General features: G+C 35.7%; 1 pseudogene; it reads left to right on the top strand.

The window, feature by feature from the left end:
* Positions 1-9,935: 9,935 nt before the first annotated feature.
* LOC118632567 lies at positions 9,936-11,099 on the top strand (annotated as a pseudogene).
* The last annotated feature ends 2,725 nt before the right edge of the window (positions 11,100-13,824 follow it).

The following is a 13,824-nucleotide window of genomic DNA, read 5'->3' as shown; positions in this document are numbered from 1 at the left end:
TAATTGCCATTGTTCCTGAATGTTTGATAGTCTGTTTTTCTCATTAGTCTGAGTTCAGAGGCTATATGAGAGTTTGAGGAGGAATAATCTCAATTCTTTTCTTTGTAGAAAATATATTTTTTTCTAGCAATTTTCAAATGATAGAACTATTAAGTCTATTCGTAGAGTCACAGGTATTCTCAACAGACAAATACTATGCCTTTCATTTAGGATTTGGTGTTCTTTTGTATTTATTTATGTGGTTTTATTTCAGTCATGAGGAAATGTGAGAATGATCTTTGTAACTTTATATTACCTAAAAAATGGGTTTTGTGAATGTTTTTGTTGTAGTTTTATTTTTTACAAAGCTACATCTTAATACAAATTACTTATATTAAGATGTTAGTTAATATGGCAATACGTATTTCATTTGCAAGGGTCATGGAAGTCAGATTGCTTCTTTTTTTCAGGGAAGCAATAACCTCTGTTATTACAGAAAAATTTTGGTTATTATTATAATTGCGTGTAATCATACTGAAGAGCATATACCCATGGAGTGCAAGAGAATTTGAGTAAACATGAGTGCAGGACAGAAAACCCTTAGCACAGAAAATGCTCTGAAATGTAATCCATATTTGATAGTATCTCTTAGGCAAAGTATGAATAAGATATACAGATGTGTCTTTTCTAAGCACTATAAAAAGCATTTTTATATAGTTGCTTTTGCAACTATACATATGTTTAATATTTTATAATTCCATACTTAAGTACAAAAATTACCTCTAATTCTTCATTGACAAAGTCTTGAGATGAACTTAATACTACATCTTACTGATATAAATACAATTATTTTAGTTAGGTACTATACTATAATTTTTAGCAAAATGGGTGGAGAGTACCCATTAAATCAAGGTACAATATTTTTCTTCCATCTTTTAAATATATATTATTTTCTAGATTTTACTGTATCCTATGAATTCATGTTCATGCTAGCCTCATGACACCCTCGTGAAGGATAAGGGGCACATCACAAGATTTCTCCATCAGAATGTAACCCTTCCTGTACCCTAAGCACAAAATCTATTTTCAGTTTATTAGGACTTCAGAAGCATATTTGCAAGCTCTAATAGTACATCGCCTCATCAAACCCTAATAGTATATCACCACACACACAATAGTCCCATATTCCTCTTGCAGATTGAAAAGTGAATAACTTAGCTCTATTTATAACCTAGATAGGCGACTATGTGAGGTGTCTATGATAATATTCAGTGTAGTCTTGTGATATTCCCATTTTTTCATTTTCCATTTTCGCAACCCTCAACCTTGGTCTGAATGAGATCTGTCCTGTGATCTTTCTTTCTCATTCTGCATTCACCTTGGGTGAACCTGTTCAGTCCTGTAATTTAAAAATCACCACTTCATCAATAATTTTATGTTTACTCCTCTGAACTAGAGTCTTGGAGAGCAAACAGCTAACTTGACATTTGCACTGTAATATTTTTTAGGTATCATCAAGCTGTTTCCCAATAGTCTTCTCCATCTCAGTAAACTACAATCATATATCCTATTTCTGGAGTCAGAAATATCTCCTTCATCTCCCACATCCCATTGGCCAGCAAACATATTAGTTCAATTTCAAAGTATATCTCACATCTATTTCTTTCCATCACTCTGGCAACTTTCCTAATCCAGGTCACTATAATTTCTCACTTAGAATAATCTCTCATTTCTCACTCCTACCCTAGACAGTACAATAGCCTCTTAGCTGGATTCTGGCTTTCCAACTTGCTTTGATATTTATTTAACAGCCTGGATGACCCAGCCTCTACCTAACTTGACCGTCATCTCCTACCTTCTTTGCTCACTATGCTGCAGTTATCCTAGTTTGTTTCTGTTCTTTGAACACACCAAGTTCTTCTCTCTTTCAGACCCTGGGATAATAATGTTCTCTGTTAATTATTGATTGGCAAAATACTTTTTATTCTTGAGGTGTCAAAACAAATGTTATCTCTTCTGAAATAGCTTTCCTTACCATCATCTCCAAAGTAGCCATCTTCCCACCCTCCTCTAGCCCACTGAGTTGCTATTACGTTACTGTTCTGAATTTCTTCCATTTGCCTCTCCAGATCCACTCTTACTTTCTCCACCTTGTCTTCTTCTCAGAGAGGCTCACGTTTATGCAATATATCATTAGGCCTCCATTGCCCTTTGGGTTACGGTTGGCTTTAGCTTGTGAGTAGCTCTGGCTGGAGATCAGCGTGAAAGATGGAAATAAAGCCAGGGAACTTAACTCTCCCTCCCTCCCTGTGGTTTCCTTGGGCTGACTGTATCTGTAAACAAGATCACTGGTTCCTGAGAGCTGGGCAGCTCCACACAATCTTCTTCCTTTGTGGCTTCTAGGAACCCCTCCTTCTTCTCATCTCTTTACGCCTAGGGTAGTAATAACTCAGCTGTTCTTCGCTACAAGTCGCTGTATCATCTCCTCATTCCACCCAGGCTCAAATCTTTGTAAACAGTCCTTTTTGGGGAAAAATAATCTGAGCAAGCAAATAAACACATTATTTTGTTTGGATTATTCTAGTGTGAGTCTGCTTATCTAAATTGAGTGTGCTGTTGGTTTTTCTCATGGAACCCTGTCATTTTCTTGATTTCCATCATAACGTGACAATATCATGAAATAATGTTCTTCATTTATTGGTTTATTATTTCTTGTGCCTGTGATTACTAGCATATAAACTCTATGAGGGCAGAGAAATTCTTTTGTGTTGTTTTTCATTGCCATTTTGTCAGCTTCTAGAATAGTGTCCAATAGAAAGCAGGGACCAAATAAATATTTTCACGTAAGAACTGAAAAAACTAAAATTAAATAGAATAATTTATATATTAACATATAAAGTCTAAATAGAAGAAGTGAGGTTAAAAGGAAAGACACTGTATTCAACAGATTTTATCTTCATTGAGCATTTTAGAGTAGAAGGGTATTCCAGTGATTCTATATTTATACATTCACACAGATGGAGCTAATTTTAATAATATAAAAATAAAATAAAATGTTTAAATTTTATGATGCCAAAGAGCTAAACGGCTTAAAATAAATTAGATTTTAGCAATTAATTTCAATGTTATGGATGTGCTTAGAATTTTATAGCCATGTAATTTAAGCATGTTGAAATTTTTGAAAATTTACCTTTATTATTGAAAGTATTACAGATATCCTCACTATGTTCCTCTGCACCCAGCTCCCACCCCACCCCAGGTACTCACCACACTATTGTCTGTGTCCGTGGGTCATGAGTATATGCATATAAGTTTCTTGGTTAATCTCCCTGCCTGCCCCCTTTCCCTTTGAGATTCGCCAGTCTGTTCCATGTTTTCATGTCTCTGGATATATTTTGTTTATGAGTTTATTTTGTACACTAGGTTCCACATATAAGTGAGATTATGTGACACTAGTCTTTTTCTGACTGGCTTATTCCACTTAGCATAATATTATCCAGGTTCCTCCTTGCTGTCTCAAAGGGTAAGAAATCTTTCTATTTTACAGCTACACAATATTCCATTGTGTATATGTACCACAGCTTGCTTGCTTGCTTATTTATTTATTTATTTATTATTTATTTATTTATTTATTTATTTATTTATTTATTTATTTTTATCCTCACCTGAGGACATTTTTCCTTTTTTTGTTCAGATAGAGTGGGAGGGAGAGAGAGGAAGAGAGAAAGAGAGAGAAATATCGATGTGAAAGGGACACATCAAGTGGCCGCCACCCACACGACCAACCAAGGCCGGGGACAAACTGCAACCGAAATGCGTGCCCTTAGCGGGAACTGAACCCAGGTCTCTCTGGACTACAGACCAATGTTCGAACTGCTGAGCCAAACTGGCCAGGGCAACCACAGCTTTTTTAGCCACTTCTCTACTGATGGGCATTTCAACTGTTTCCAGATCTTAGCTATTACAAATAGCACTGAAAAGACTTAACTGTAAGTCACAGAACCATAAAAAGCATAGAAGAAATCATAGGCAGCAAAATCTCAGATATCACATGTAGGGGGATTTTCAGATACATCACCTAGGGCAAGAGAAACAAAGGAAAAACTAAACAAAGGGGACTACCCTAAAATAAAAACCTTCAGCACAACAAAAGAAACCATCAACAAAGTGAAAATGGATCCCACTCTATGGGAGACCATACTTGCCAATGATACATTTAATAAGGGGTTAATTTCCAAAATATATAAAGAACTGATACAACTTAACAAGAGGAAGACAAACAATCCAATTAAAAAATGGGCAAATGATCTAAATAGACACTTTCTAAAGAGGACATACAAATGGCCAAGAGGCATATGAAAACATGTTCAAAGTCACTAATCATCAAAGAGATGCAAATTAAAATAACAGTGAGGTGTCACCTCACACCTGACAGAATGGCTGCTGTGAACAAATCAATAATTGACAGGTGCTGATGAGGATGTGGAGAAAAGAGAACCCTAGTACACTGCTGGAAGGAATGCAAACTGGTGCAACTGCTATAGAAAACAGTATGAAGTTTCCTCAAGAAATTAAAGATGGAGCTGCCATTTATTTGATCTAGTGATCCCACTTCTAGGAATAGATCCCAAGAAAACTGAAGCATATATTATTTCTCACCAAATCTAGTGGAGGTGAAGGGTAACATTCAGCCAGTAAGTAATAGAAAAATGCAATAAACTATTGCTCACAGACTTAGCTTTGACTTCCTAGAAATGAGAGCTGTTGCAAAGAGTAAGTGACAAGAAGTGACTGAAAAAGTAGAGAGGTTCAGTGAGAAGATGTACTGAGTCTTACTGTGTTTAATCTTTTTTTGTGTGTGTTACCAGAGCAAAGTTTTCTGACAAGTAGTATAGTTTATATCTTTCGACTGACAGCTTCATCTTTAGGGAGAGCCTGAGCTTTTAAGTAGATCAAAGCCATGCCTCCCATGCTCAGTGGCTGCTGAACCCAAGAGAGAAAAGTGGCTAACACAGGGAGATGTGCAGAGTTTCAAGACTTCTGACAGAATGAGGGAGTTAGATATGAGAGCACAGAGCCTTGTATGACAATGTTGGAGTCAATTCCTCATTGTCCACCTTCAAGGACTAAATCTTCTTTATTAAATGAGAAGATTAAATTCCCACATCGTGAATCCCAAGTATCAAATTCCATTCAAGTAGTGTATCTTTATTTCAATATAATCATTACATTCCTTCATTAAATATAAAAATAATTAAATAGTGCTTCATATGTTCCAAGAATTAAAAGGATTTCTTTTATTCCTAGACAAATCTATTGTTTAAAGTTATTGGCATAGAGAGTTCTCGTCATAGTTTCTTCAGTAAGAAAAATAGGCAATTGCAACCAAAGGAATAAAATACCTAGGAATAACCTTAGCAAAGGATATGAAGGACCTATATCCTGAAAACTACAAAGCATTATTAAAAGAGATTGAAAAAGACACAATGAAATGGAAAGATATTTCATGTTCATGGATTGGAAAAATGAATATAATTAAAAGGCCCATATTACCCAAAGCAATATATAGATTTAATGCAATTCTCATCAAAATTTCAGTGTCATTTTCAAAGAAATAGAACCAAAAATATTTATCAGATTTGTATGGAATCACAAAAGACGCAAAATAGCCAAAGCAAGCCTCAAAAAAAAAAAAAAAAAAAAAAAAAAAATGAAGCCAGAGGTATACCACTAATTCACTTTAAATTATACTATAGAACAAACAAAACAGCATGGTATTGGCTGAAAAAAAAGACATACAGACCAGTGGAACAGAACTGAGAGCCCAGAAATAAAACTGCCTGTATATGAGAAAATAATTTTTGACAAAGGAGCCAAAAACACACAATGGAGAGAAAAAATTCTCTTCAATAAATGGTACTGGGAAAATTGAAAAGCCACATGCAAAAGAATGAAACTAAATTATAGTCTGTCCCCATGTACCAAAATTAACTCAAAATGGATCAAAGACATAAATATAAGATCTGAAACAACAAGTTACATAGGAGTAAACATAGGTACCAAATTTATGGACCTTGGTATTAGAGAACATCTTATGAATTTGACCTTAAAGGCAAGGCAAGTAAAGGAAAATATAAATGAATGGGACTATATCAAACTAAAAAGCTTCTGCATAGCAAAAGAAACTACCAACAAAACAAAAAGGCAACCAACCAAGTGGGAGAAGATATTTGCAAACAACATTTCCAACAAGGGGTTAATATCTAAAATATATAAAGAACTCATAAAATCAACACCAAACAATCCAATTAAAAATAGGTAGAGAACCTGAACAGACAATCCTCCCAAGAAGACATACAAATGGCCAAAGGATATATGAAAAGATACTCAACTTCACTAGCTATTAGGGAATTGCAAATCAAACTACAATGACATACCACCTCACATCTGTTAGAATGGCTATTGCCAACAAGACAGGTAATAGTAAGTGTTGTAAAGATTGTGAAGAAAAAGGAACCCTCATTTACTGCTGGTGGGAATGTAAACTGGCATAGCCTCTATGGAAAACAGTATGGTGGATCCTCAGAAAATTAAGAATAGAGTTACCATATGATTCAGCAATCTCTCTTTTGATTATCTACTTGAAAAACTCAAAAACATTTATTTGCAATGATATATGCATTCCTATGTTCATTGCAGCATTATTCACTGTAGCCATGACGTGGAGACACCCAAAGTGTCTCTAAGAGGACTGGATAAAGAATATGTGGTACACATATGCAATAGAATACTACTCAGCCATAAGAAAGGATAAAATACTGCCATTTGTGACAACATGGATGGACCTTGAGAATATTATGCTAAGCAAAATAAATCAGAAAAAGATAAGAACCAAATGATTTCATTCATATGTGGGATATAAAATTGCAACTCATAATCATAGACAACAGTATGGTGGTTACCAGATAAAGGGTATAGAAGGCCAAATATATGGTGACAGAAGATCATTTGACTTTGGGTGGAGGGAACACAGTGCAATATACGATCATGTATCATATAAATGTACACTTGAAACCTATATGATCCTATTAACAAATGTCACCCCACTAAAATTAATATAAAACATTTTTAAAAATAAAAATAGGCTATAAAATAAGAAGTGGATTCGATTTGTATAATATTTAGTATATTACATGTTATATAATTGTAACATATAATTTAAAAATTGATAATACATAATTTTAACTTAGATAATACATATAATTTGTATAAAATATAATATATAAATAGCAGTATAAAAGCATGTATATTCTATAGTGTGGGGCAAAAGTAGGTTTACAGTTGTGAATATGTGAAACAATTTATGCTTATATTATTATTTATTAATTATTGTATTATTTTCCATATGAACAACTGTAAATCTACTTTTGCCCCACCCTGTATACTTCTAGGTTATATGATTATAGATATTTTATTTTTTCACTATTTTTCTCATTTATAATGTCTGATTTTTCTACTGTTCTATGTACTTGTTATATATTTAATATATAATATAATCTATGTTATATATTACATAATATATATTTTATACATAGAAAACATATCCTATTTTTAAAAAAATATTACATACTATATGTAATAAAGGTAACATTAATTGTAATTATAATTTTAGAAAGAGCTCATGAATGGTATGGAAAAGTTCTGTAGTTATTAATAAAATACTTTCTACTTGGTAAAGTTGATCAGTAAAGATTAAATCAACTTTTAACAGTCGCTTGTTTATTTCTGTACAGTGCCTAGAATAGGACCAGTCTTGGAAGTAACCAATATGTTTGTTAAATAAATAAAGGTAGACTTCACACAGTGTCAATTTCCTAGAAGAAAACTGACAAAATTCAGATGAGTTATTTGGGCTTCTGTGGGGAAAAAGGAAACAACTAAGGCATGAACGACAACAGATAAAAAATTATCTTTAGATACCAGTCAAAAATCTTATTTTGAGGTGCCTCTACATCCCACGTCAGTGAGTTAACGTTAGTCGAAATCACACTAATGGCAATGGGGCTAGAGTTAGAAATCACTTCTCTATATTCCTAGTTCTATCAGTCATTTTTAATAATATCTGATACTTTGACATATAATGCCCATATAGAAATGGAGGTTAATAGTGAGTTATTCAAGATTAGTTTAGGAGAGTGAAGGCAAATATAACCTTATAAGAGGACTCTTGCAATTATTTGAATGTAATGCACATATCAGTGATGAGGACTCTAATTCTGGGATCAAGGCTGAGTCTGACGCCTGGAAAACCAGGTCTGTCAGTTTCACAGCACCTGGATAGCAGCTGAAAAATGCAGTCTTGTGCAAAATTCCATGTAGTTGAATCCATACATATCCTTGTCAACTTACATTCTTTTGTTTTAGAAGAATCCTACTGAGACTCGCCACTGTTTCCAAATCTATTTTTAATACATAAATTAAAGGTAAATAAAGCCACATTTCTGTCCTCCTCCCACAGTAAATACAGGAATCTAACACACAGTCTAATTAGTATTATTATTTTTGAAATCGAAGGCAGATACTATGTATTTGAAACATAAGCAAGAGTTAAGAGTGATATATTATATATTGAATTTCTAACAGTTTAGTTTTCTATAAAATAATTTAACATAATTTCCAACTATGAAAAGTCTGCAAATTCAGTTCAGTTGAGTCTAGAATAGACTCTACTATTCTAGAAACAATGCCATCATTTTGTTATTGTTTGAAAATACATGTGGCATACTTTTTTTTTTTTTATAATTTATTGATTTTTAGAGAGAGAGAAAGGGAGAGGGAGAGAGAGAGAGAAACATCAATGAGAGAGAACATTGATCTGCCACCTCCTGCATGCACCCTACTGGGGATCTGGCCCACAACCTGGGCATGTGCCTGACTGGGAATCGAACTGGCAACCTCTTGGTGCATGGGTTGATGCTCAATCATTGAGCCACACCGGCCGGGCCATGTGGCGTACTTTTTTTTTTTTTTCTTCTTTTTTTTCTTTTATCCTCACCCGAGGACATTTTTCCATTTTTTGCACAGATAGAGTGGGAGGGAGAGAGAGGAAGAGAGAGAGAGAGAGAAACATTGACGTGAAAGGGACACAACGAGTGGCTGCCACCCGCACGACCAACCAGGGCCGGGGACAAACTGCAACCGAGGTACGCGCCCTTAGCGGGAACCGAACCCAGGTCTCTCCGGACCGCAGGCCGATGCTCTAACCACTGAGCAAAACCGGCCAGGGCCATGTGGCATACTTTTAAAATAACTTCTGCCAATGTTAATTAAATATTATGCTCTCTTTTTTTTCTGATAGATCTCTGATAACTTCACAGCAATAAAGAAATCCAGAATGCCAGATTCTTGATGGTTAAGCTATATCTTGAACAATGTTTGGGGGAAGTGACAGATGACACAGAATGATGGAGGTGGTAATCTCCACCTATTCAGTAGACAAAGTCTATTTGGCTTTAAACTTTAGGTTAGACTATGGGTACATAAAGATACATGAATTCAAAGCCTTGCAGTTCATCAAAAAAGAATTAAAAATTTTTTTTTCTTTATTGATTTGAGAGAGAGTGGAAGGAAGAGGGAGAGATAGTGAGAGATATAGAAACATGAATTGGTTGCGTCCTACATGCCCCTCACTAGGGATTTGGCTCACAACCTGGGCAGGTGCCCTGACTGGGAATCGAAACAGTGACCTCTTGGTGCATAAGTCAATGCCAATCACTGAGCCACACTGGCTGGGAAATAAAATGGAATTTAGTGATTTAATGAAACAGGGGCTGTTGCAAAGTGGCATCGACATGATGATAAGTTAGCATCTAACTACACTTGGGTTTAAAAGAAATGTCGGGCATATGATCATGGCTCCCCGCCCTCTCACTTAGCTCCCTCTGCGTTCTGAGAAGATGGCAAAGGTCTCAGAGCTTTATAATGTCACTTGGAAAGAAATTCAAGATAAATGAGAAGATGGAGGAGAGGAAAACTCAAGAAGTAGTGAGCAACGTGTGGAAGTTGGAGGGGAATTAATTACTGAATATGCTTCTAAGCTTGGAGATGATATTTGGATTATATATGAACAGGTGATGATGGCAGCCCTAGACTATGGTCGGGATTGGCGTTGTTTTGTCTTCAGGAGTTGAGAAGACAGTTCCCTGGAAGTTGTAGAGTCAAGTGACTAACTGGCATGAGATTTGAAGCCATGGAAAGATATGATGATGCACTACAATTATATGATCGAATTCTACTTAAGGACCCTACTAACATTGCTGCAAAAATGGGAATTTTGAATGGGATTGCCATTCAAATGGGATGAATGGGATTGACTGGGAGTTTTGAATGGGATTGCCATTAAAAAAGCCCGGGGAAAAAAGTGTGGAGGCCATTCGGGAGCTGAACATTTGGAACAATTTGTTGGAGACCAAGAAGCCTGGCATGAACTTGTAGAACTTTGTACCAAGAAGCCTGGCATGAACTTGTAGAACTTTGTATGAACACGACTATGGTAAAGCAGCCTTTGTTCAATGCCATGACCCTTGAATACAATTCCTCATGTTGTAGTGACCCCCCAACCGTAACATTATTTTTGTTGATACTTCATAACTGTAATTTTGCTACTGTTATGTCTTAGGTGACCCCTGTGAAAGGGTCATTTGACCCCCAAAGGGGTTGTGACCCACAGGTTGAGAACCACTGGTTTAGAGGCATTTCTGATGACTAATCCACACAACCACTTATACTGCCAGCAGTATGATGAAGTTAAATATACCCAAGGTGGACTTGAAAACCTTGAACTTTCAAGAAAGTATTTTCCACAGGCTTTGAAACTAAACAATAGAAACATGAGAGCTTTCTTTGGACTTTACATGTCGGCAAGTCATATTGCTTCTAATTCAAAAGCAAGTGCAAAAAAAAAAAAAAAAAAAAAAAAGGACAATGTGAAATATGCTAGTTAAGCAGCCAGTCAAATAAATAGAGCTTATCAGTTTGTAGGTCAAAGTAAGAAGGAAGCCAAAAACTCTCCTAACACAGTCAAAGACATGTTGGAAACACTGCAGATTACCCAGTCTTAAGGTTCAAAAACTCTTTCACATTACATTTCACAACTGGATTATGACTTATTAACTAAATGCCCAGTGCTATTTATATACACATTTTCTGTTAAGGCAGTGTTAAAGGATATGTTTATATATAAATCTAAAAATGCCTTTTGCTAAGCAGAAAGATCGGGAAATCCATGGAAGAAGGATTTAAGAAGAGTCTTATTGGTTGTACATCATTCTCTTTAATACCACTGCTTTTAAACCATAATCTGATGTAGAAATAAACTTGTTAAATAAACCATGATGATTTATTAAACTTGCAAAAATAAAATAAAAGACATGTCAGCTAAATTTTGGGCAAGCTTTGAAGGACAGGCTGGGAATGCCTAAAAACATGAGAAAATGGGGTATGGTACAGGGAAGAAGTGCATTTCAGGTATTTTGAAACATCTGTACCCAAAGTCTAACTAGCACCCTTCTTTAGGACAGGGGTTCTCAACCTTCCTAATGCCGTGACCCTTTAATACAGTTCCTCATGTTGTGGTGACCCCCAACCATAAAATAATTTTTGTTGCTACTTCATAACTGTAATTTTGCTACTGTTGTCTTAGGCGACCCCTGTGAAAAGGTCATTCGACCCTCAAAGGGGTCGCCACCCACAGGTTGAGAACCACTGCTTTAGGATGTACAGGAAGTTTTTGTCTATGTTTTGGATCTGAGACAACAGGGAACATCACACTTACTGGTTTATGAAAAAGGTGCTGTGATTGGTAGGCCTTGCCACCATTCATAGCCAAAAGTTCTTCTGTGAGCAGAGGCACTAGAAGAGAAGCATAACGACGACTCTTTCTCTGCCTCTATAGTCTCAACGTTCAACTGTCTCTTCTAATGAAAGGAATGGATTTTGTTTAAATAACTGCTAGTATAAAGCATATATTTGAGATGATATTTCTCTGAACTTAAAAATTTATAGTAACTAGAATAGAGATTTGCTTTGCAAAAAAAAAAAAATTAGAACGTTCTTTGCAAAAAAAACAACCTAATATGATTTTAAAAAATTAATAAAATAATTAATTTTTTTACAGATGTTTCTCCTTTTTCCCAGACTGATTCCCCCCTCCACCTACCTCCCTGCCCTGTCCCCACCTTTGTTGTCCAGGTCCATTGTTCATGCATACAAGTATATCGGTTCTGTGGTTTATCTCTCCCCCACCACCCCCTCTTCTGGGGATTATCAGTCCATACCCCACTTCCACGTCTCTGGGACTACCCCATTCCTCAAACTGTTATGTTCATTATATTCCACAAGTAAGTGAGATCATATGATACTTGTCTTTCTCTGTTTGGCTTGTTTCACTTAGGATAATACTTTCCAGGTCCCTCCATGTCATCTCAAAGGATAAGAGATCTTTCCTTTTTGAAGCTGCATAGTACTTCATTGTGTATATGTACCATGGATTTTTTATCCATTCGTCTATTAATGGACATTTGGGCTGTTTCCAGAACTTACCTTTTGTAAATAGTGCTGCTACAAACATGGAGGTACATATATTTTTTCTGATTGGTGTTTCAGGCTTCTTAGGGTATATTCCTAGAAGTGGGCCCACTGGGTCAAATGGAAGTTCAATTTTTAATTTTTTGAGGTAACACCATATTGTTTTTCATAGTAGCTGCACCAGTCTGCATTCCCACCAGGAGAGTCCTCTTTTCTCCACACTCTACCCAACACTTGTTGTTTAATGATTTGTTGATGGCGGCCATTTTGACAGGTGTGAGGTGATACCTCATTGTTGTTTTAATTTGCATCTCTCTGATGATTAGTGATGTTAAGCATTTCTTCATATGCCTCTTAGCCATTTGTATGTCCAGTTTGGAGAGGTATCTATTTAATTCCTCTGCCCATTTTTTAATTGGGTTCTTTGTCATCCTTTTGTTGACTTGTATGAACACTGTATATATTTTGGAAATTAACCTTTTATCTGATGTATCATTGGCAATTATACTCTTCCATACAGTGGGTTTTCTTTCCATTTTGACGGTTGTTTCTTTTCCTGTGCAGAGTTTTTTAGCTGGATGTAGTCCCATGTGTTCATTTTGACGGTTGTTTCTGTTGCTTTAGGTGATGTATCAGTGAAAATTCTGCTGCGTATAATGTCTGAAATTTTGTTGCGTAATTTTCTTCTAGGATTTTTATGGATTCAGAAGTCACATTTAAGTCTTTCATCCATTTTGAGTTTATTCTTGTGTAGGGTGTAAGTTGATGGTCTAGTTTCATTTTTTTGCATGTAGCTGTTCAATTTTCCCAACACCATTCTTTAAAGAGGATGTCTTTACTCCACTGTATGTTCTTGCCACCTTTGTCAAATATTAATTGAGCATCTTGTGTTGGGTTCATTTCCGGATTCTCTATTCTGTTCCATTGATCTATCTGCCTGTTCTTGTGCCTGTACCAAGGTGTTTTCATTACCCTGGCTTTGTAGTATTACCTGGAATCTGGAAATGTGATACCTCCTGCTTTGTTCTTCTTTTTCAAGATTGCTGTGGCTATTTGAGGTCTTTTTTGGTTCCATATGAACTTTGGAAATATTTGTTTCTGTTCTGTGAAATATGTCGTTGGTATTTTGATGGGGATTGCATTGAATCTATGGATTGCTTTGTGTAGTACATTTTAATGATGTTAATTCTTCCAATCTATGAACAAGGTAAGTGCTTCCACTTTTTTATATCTTCCTCTATTTCTTTTTTCATTGTCCTG

This window comes from Molossus molossus, unplaced genomic scaffold (assembly GCF_014108415.1).
Source record: "Molossus molossus isolate mMolMol1 unplaced genomic scaffold, mMolMol1.p scaffold_m16_p_17, whole genome shotgun sequence".
NCBI classification, from domain to species: Eukaryota; Metazoa; Chordata; class Mammalia; order Chiroptera; family Molossidae; genus Molossus; species Molossus molossus.
This window is presented reverse-complemented; position numbering and strand designations above follow the sequence as displayed.